We start from the raw sequence: 7,792 nt of genomic DNA on the forward strand, positions 1-7,792 counted from the left end.
TAAGGTGTCACAGTCCTCCTTGCTAGGACTGTGGCTTTAAGGTCTGGCCTCCCTGGCCCATAACTCACCCCTCAAACTTAGGGGTTGCACAACCCTTCTTCCTAGAGCTATGTGCTGATTCCATTCTTTTCTCTTCTTTTCCTTTCCCAGCAGCCACTGGCTTCAGAAGCTCCTCTTCTAACTGGCTTGGAGCCTCCCTTTGACGCCCCTGCTCAGTTATCTCTAATCAGTCTGTTAATCTTTCCCCAATACCTGTCTGTGCTTGGCTGGGAGAGAGGGGAGCCTTATCGCTCCCTCCCGTAACTCAACAAGGTTCCTGGTCCTGGGCCCCTTAATTAAAGGAACAGTGGTCAAGGTTCTTCCTGCAGCTTCCCTTTCCCAGTCACTGACTGTCCCTGGTACCAACTTCCTCTCTCCAAATTACTACTTCAAAGCCTTCATCCGCTTTCACTGGACAGTTGGTGTAGGGTAATTAGCTACTCTGGCCTTATATACACACACCCATTTTGCCTGACAAGCCTCAGTGCCTTGGCTTTTCCATCTCTAAAATGGGGTTAATGTTTCTCACCCACTTTTCAGCCTCCAATGAAAAGATGCTATAAAAACATAGTGTTATTCTTTAATCTACCAACAAAGTGGCAGTTTGTTTTCAAACCTGTTGGCTTCTCAAGGTCCTTAACTGCGGGGGACGAGGGTGTAAAGATTACCTCCTTCCACTACATCTTGATGGGTAACTGTCCGTTGATACCACCTGGCCTTTATGGTGCCATCATCACCTTTGGAGGCGCTTCCCATAAACATCCACAGGGCTACTCATAATCTACCTTCAAACCCCTCCTCAAAATTCACCTGTGCTATGAGGCCTAGTAAAAACTTGACAACAGTTAGGCTGCTGGTGTGCTATGGCCTCTAAGCTCTGTGTATCACCAGTATGGTTTCACTTATTCCTTGTACTTCCCCATCTGTCTGTATCCATTTATTGTCTCGTCTTTTATTTAGATTGTAAGCCTTGGAGCTACAATCTAAAGGTGTTAAACTGTATTTGTTTTGTGTTTGTACAGGGCTTTTAGGGGCAATGGTAATACAAATAAATCATCAATCATCATCATGCCACTGATGCATAGCCAAGGCTTTGCCTGGTGGTCTGGCACTTTTGCCCAGTGGATGTCCACCCCTGTCTCTTTGCCATTGCTTTGAATTATGGGACACTATTTGACTTTTAAATGTTTTTAGCTATATTATACATTTTATGTTTTATGTTCACGCAGCAGTCAGCTGTGCAGAGGGGAGAATTGGTGGCTTCATTTTGGCATTTTTCTTGTCAAGTAAAAATTGTCCAATTTTGAAAAGAACTACAAGATCTAATAAAAAAGGGGTTTGGACTTCAAAGGAGAATTGTGAAGTTGGCGAGTACTATGGTTTTTGTGCAAAAAGAATGCACAGTGTGGTGACACAGTCCAAACACAGTTTCTGAAAAGTGTGATTTTTAATGATTTGGATCTTTTTCCAAGAACAGGTGAATACTTTCAAAAAGTCAGACTCCTCCAGCGGAACTTTCCACTTTTCTTTATTTCAAGCATACTATTTTGGCTGCAGGGAGGTTTTAAGGACATGTCAAAGGCAAAAGCTTTGGCAACGTTATCTATGGATCTGCTATTAGTGCCTCGATAGTAGAGTAAAAATCTATGGCCACCTAGGACTTCACAGGTGCTGCTATGCTACATACCAGGGCTCCTTAGGACTTTTAGGTCCTTCTTCTCCAAAAGTGCAGGTCCCTACCATGTGTGGTAAAGGAAAAGCTCTGATAGCTGTAAACAGCATAGGATCTATGCCATATTCTGATTCTATCCAGATTTATTCCAGTGATTATAAAATAGTGCCCCCTCTCTAGCCCCTGTAGGCTGCTGTTCTACACTGACCTCCTCTCTGTACCATGGGCAGAGCCAGGGATGGGAGTTGGTGATGCTGTAGAATGGAACACTATGGGAGATTCTGTTCCCTACATCTGGAACAGCCCATAAGCAGCTCTCTGGAGGATGCCCTATTTTATGCCAGAAGCCGCATCATCCCTCAAAGGAGCCTAGGATTTTGAGAATGCAAAGATGGCTACCTGGCTAAAAACCTTCTTTGCCCCACTCCCAACATGGATTACCCCTCAATCTGTATTTTCTAAAACATTATTACAAAGATCTGTCATTGTTTCAGTCTCTCCATATGCAGTGAATGAGGCTGGTGTCCCCGTCTCTCTCCCGTTGATCTGCAAGTCCCTGCACAATGCACAGCAGAAGTGCAAGTTTATAGTGCTCCAGCAGAATTGTGAGCAGAGGCTATGCCAGGGCATAAATACATCACTAAGCCTTCTCCTCCACAGCAAACTATAGTAAATCTCAAGCCCCTCACTCACCCACTCCCATATTTGCAAGCGTGCCGGGTAAAAGGGGGTAGGGTGTCCGGAGAGAATGAGAGTAGACATAGACTTAAGCATCATCTTTGTCTATACTGAGGCACTGTATAGGCTGTCCTCCTAGGCCTCATTTCTGCTACTCAGCAGGAGTAACCTGGTGATCAATGCTCTCATTAATGTGGACTGGATTGCCATGCATGCCTTGTGTTGCATAGATGTTTAATTTATGTGCAACACTTTTCATCTGTGCCTGGCAGGACGATGTGCTCTGAGGATCAGCCATTTTGCAGACAGTACATCCTGTTGGGAAACACACAGGAAATGCATCTCACAATACAATTCATATCCCTTATTATAAGATGGGAGAACTAGAGTGTCTCAAATTAAATGAGGATATTGATATAATAGGCATCACAGAAATGTGGGGGAATGAGGATAATAAATGGGACACAGTAATGCTAGGGTACAAAATATATCATAAGGACAGAACAGGTCATGCTGATGGGGGAGTGGCTCTATATGTGAAAGAAAACGTAGAATCAAATGAAATAAAAATCTTAAATGAACCAAACTGTACCATAGAATCTCTATGGATAGTAATTCCATGCTCCAATAATAAGAATATAGCAGTAGGGATATATTACCGAACACCTGACCAGGATGGTGATAGTGACTGTGAAATTCTCAGGGAGATTAGAGAGGCTATTAAAATTAAAAACTCAATAATAATGGGGGATTTCAATTGTCCCCATATTGACTGGGTACATCACCTCAGGATGGGATGCAGAAATAAAGTTTCTTGACACCTTAAATGACTGCTTCTTGGAGCAGCTAGAACCCTGGAACCCAAAAGAGGAGAGGCAATTCTTGATTTAGTCCTAAGTGGAGCACAGGAACTGGTCCAAGAGGAGAATATAGCTGAACCGCTTGGTAATAGTGACCATAATATAATTAAATTTAACATCCCTGTGGTGGGGAAAACATCACAGCAGCCCAATACTGTAGCATTTAATTTCAGAAAGGAGGACTACACAAAAATAAGGAAGTTAGTGAAACAGAAATTAAAAGGTACAGTGCAAAGTATGAAATTCCTGCAAGCTGCATGGAAACTTTTTAAAGACATCATAATAGAAGCTCAACTTAAATGTATACCCCAAATTAAAAAACATAGTAAGAGAACCAAAAAAGCACCACCGTGGCTAAACAACAAAGTAAAAGAAGCAGTGAGAGGCAAAAAGGCATCCTTTAAAACAAGGGTGGCCAACCTGAGCCTGAGAAGGAGCCAGAATTTACTAATGTACATTGCCAGGGAACCACAGTAATATGTCTGCAGCCCCGCATCAGCTCCCCCACCCTGCTCCCAGCGCCTCCCACCCACCAGCAGCCCCGCAGATCAGTGCCTCCCTCTCCCTCCCCACACTTCCCAATCAGCTGTTTTATGGTGTGCAGGAGGCTCTGGGAGGGATGAAGGAGGAGCGAGGGCACTGCAGGCTCAGGGGAGGGGGCAGGAAGGGGTGGAGTGGGGGAAGAGCCTGTGGCAGAGCCGGGGGTTGAGCAGTGAGCACCCCCCGGCACATTGGAAAGTTGGCACCTGTAGCTCCAGCCCCGGAGTCGGTCTACACAAGGAGCCGCATATTAACTTCTGAAGGGCCGCATGTGGCTCTGGAGCCATAGGTTGGCCACCCTTGCTTTAAAAAGTGGAAGCTAAATCCTAGTGAGGAAAATAGACAGGAGCATAAACTGTGGCAAATGAAGTGTAAAAATATAATTAGGAAAGCCAAAAAAGAATCTGAAGAACAGCTAGCCAAAGAGTCAAAAAGTAATACCTAAAACAATTTTAACAACATCAGAAGCAGGAAGCTTGCTAAACAACCAGTGGGGTCACTGGATGATCGAGATGCTAAAGGAGCACTCAAGGACGATAAGGTCATTGCGAAGAAACTAAATGAATTCTTTGATTCGGTCTTCACGGCTGAGGATGTGAGGGAGATTCCCAAACCTGAGCCATTCTTTATAGGTGACAAATCTGAGAAACTGTCTCAGACTGAGGTGTCATTAGAGGAGGTTTTGGAACAAATTGATAAACTAAACTGTAATAAGTTACCAGGACTAGATGGTATTCACCCAAGAGTTCTGAAGGAATTCAAATGTGAAATTGCAGAACTACTAACTGTAGTTTATAACCTAGCATTTAAATCAGCTTCTGTATCAAATGACTGGAGGATAGCTAATGTGATGCTGATTTTTAAAAAGGGCTCCAGAGGTGACCCTGATAATTACAGGCTGGTAAGCCTGACTTCAGTACCAGGCAAACTGGTTGAAACTATAATAAAAAACAAAATTGTCAGACACATCGCTGAACATAATTTGTTGGGGAAGAGTCAACATGGTTTTTGTAAAGGGAAATCATGCCTCACCAATCTACTAGAATTCTTTGAGGGGGTCAACAAGCATGTGGACAAGGGGGATCCAGTGGATATAGTGTATTTAGATTTTCAGAAAGCCTTTGACAAGGTCCCTCACCAAAGGCTCTTAAGCAAAGTAAGCTGTCATGGGATAACAGGGAAGGTCCTCTCATGGATTGGTAACTAGTTAAAAGATAGGAAACAAATGGTAGGAATAAATGGTCAGTTTTCAGAGTGAAGAGAGGTGTAAATAGTGGTGTCCCCCAGAGGTTTGTACTGGGACCAGTCCTATTCAACATATTCATAAGTGATCTGGCAAAACAGTGAGGTGGCAAAATTTACAGATGATACAAAACTACTCAAGATAGTTAAGTCCCAAGCAGACTGTGAAGAGCAACAAAAGGATCTCTCAAAACTGGGTGACTGGGCAACGAAATGGCAGATTAAATTCAATGATGATAAATGCAAAGTAATGCACATTGGAAAAAACAATCCCAACTATACATATAAAATGATGGTGTTTACATTAGCTGTTACCACTCAAGAAAGAGATCTTGGAGTTCTTGTGGATAGTTCTCTGAAAACATCCACTCAATGTGCAACAGCAGTCAAAAAAGCTAATAGAATGTTGAGAATCATTAAGAAAGGGATAGATAATAAGACAGAAAATACCATATTGCCGCTATATAAATCCATGATATGCCCACATCTTGAATACTGCATGCAGATGTGGACACCCCATCTCAAAAGTTATATTGGAATTGGAAAAGGTTTAGAAAAGTGCAACAAAAATTATTAGAGGTATGGAGCAGCTTCCGTATGAAGAGAGATTAATAAGATTGGGACTTTTCAGCTTGGAAAAGAGACGACTAAGGGGGGATATGATAGAGGTCTATAAAATCATGACTGGTGTGGAGAAAGTAAATAAGGAAGTATTATTTACTCCTCATAACACAAGAACTAGGGGTCACCAAATGAAATTAATAGGCAACAGGTTTAAAACAAACAAAAGGAAGTATTTTTTCACACAATGCATAGTCAGTCTGTGGAACTTTTTGCCAGAGGATGTTGTGAAGGCAAAGACTATAACAGGATTCAAAAAAGAACTAGATAAATTCATGGAGGATAGGTCCATCAATAGCTATTAGCTAGGATGGGCAGAGATGGTGTCCCTAGCCTCTGTTTGCCAGAAGCTGGGAATGGGCAACTGGATGGATCACTTGATGATTACCTGTTCTGTTTATTCTCTCTGGAGCACCTGGCATTGGCCACTGTCAGAAGACAGGATACTGGGTTAGATGGACCTTTGGTCTGACCCAGTATGGCCATTCATGTTCTTATGCTCTTATCCCTTGGAAAACTAAACTCAATTTCATTATTTTAAATTCAGTAATTCAACTACTGCTAAATTTACCATTTTAAAACAAATTACATCATCTTTGAAAATAATTGACACTTCACACCTAAACTGTACATCCTTTCTGAGCAGTACATAACACACTGAAACACTGGTCTTCAGCCAAATCTCTGCACTTACTTAATTCTGAGAGCTGTCTTTCCCACACAAATATACAATAGGTTATTTGTAGTTCTTTCATATTTCGATAGTTATTTGGAAGATTAATACAATTATATCAATGTCTCCACCCTAGTTAGAACTCTTTGGTAGTTTAGTTTAAAAGTAATATGTGGTTTTATAACACTGATATGAGCCATGTTTGTGCCAAATGAATTGATGTACCTTTCACTCGACAATGTTACCAACTTTGATTCCTTTATTTAAAATGCTGTTCTCACCACATTTTCTCCTTGACTACTTTGCAGAAATAAGAAGCTCTTGTACTGATGATGTAACTGCTGATTTGTGTCAGCAAGTTCCAGCATTATAGCTAAATAAATGCAAAATGATTTTAATAATTTTTCATTTGTCTTTCTACGCTTCTTTCCATTGGAGGATTTCAAAGTTCTTTACAAATATTAATTAATTAATTAAGAGTCAACCCCCCCCATCCCACAATGAGGTAGGAAATTATTATTATCCTCACTTTACAGATAGGGATCTGAGATACAGCTAGTTTAAGTCACTTCCTGAAGGTCACATGAGAAATCAAAGCTGGGAATTGAACCCAGATTGCCTGACTCCTAGTTCTAGAGCCTCCAAAGTATGTAGGCACCTAAATATCTCAGAGAATCTGGGCCCTAGCACTTTAACTGCTGCCAGGGGACCATGCTGCCCTCACAACCCCAATCAGGACAAATTATTTCTATTTGTTCCAAAGTTTAGATCCAAAATGTTTTAATTTTAAAAACATGAGTTTGACCCTAAAAAACTCTGAAATAGCTTTTGTATATAGTGGAGACCCCTGTATCTAAAGAGAACAAATTGGGTGGGGGAGGCATGCAATTTATTTGGGCGATCAAAGGATTTTTAGGGTGACTGATACCACTGGAGAAAGAAGGGACCACCTCTATTTTCAGATGTCCAGGGTTTTCAGATACAAGTAATTTGGATGATGGGAGATTTCAGATGTCAAGGTTTAGATGATGGGGGATATTGGCCAATGAGGGATTGCAGCCAAGAGGGGATTTTGGATCAGAGGATTTCAGGCGGTGCAGTGGGATTTAGGGGAAGAGCGGTGTGGGTGACGAGGACTGGGGATGAGAGGGATCTGGGCTATATGGGGGGATTTGGGGGTAAAAGGGATGTGAGTGACAAGGAAGGGTTCGGGTGGTAACGGGGTGGGGGTGACAGGGAGGGGTTTGGGTGGTAATGGGGGTAAGAAGGGTGTGGGTGATGAGGAGGGATTCAGACAGGGTTGGGGGCAAGAGGAGTGTGGGTGATGAAAAGGGGTTCAGACAGTGAAAGGAGATTGGTGTAACAGAGGTGTGGGTGACAGGGAGGGGGTTCACGCTGTGATGGGGATTGGGGGTAAGAGAGGTGTGGGTGATAAGGAGGCATTTGGGTGGTGTTGGAAGTAAGAGG

Source organism: Eretmochelys imbricata, chromosome 3 (assembly GCF_965152235.1).
Source record: "Eretmochelys imbricata isolate rEreImb1 chromosome 3, rEreImb1.hap1, whole genome shotgun sequence".
Classification (NCBI taxonomy): Eukaryota; Metazoa; Chordata; order Testudines; family Cheloniidae; genus Eretmochelys; species Eretmochelys imbricata.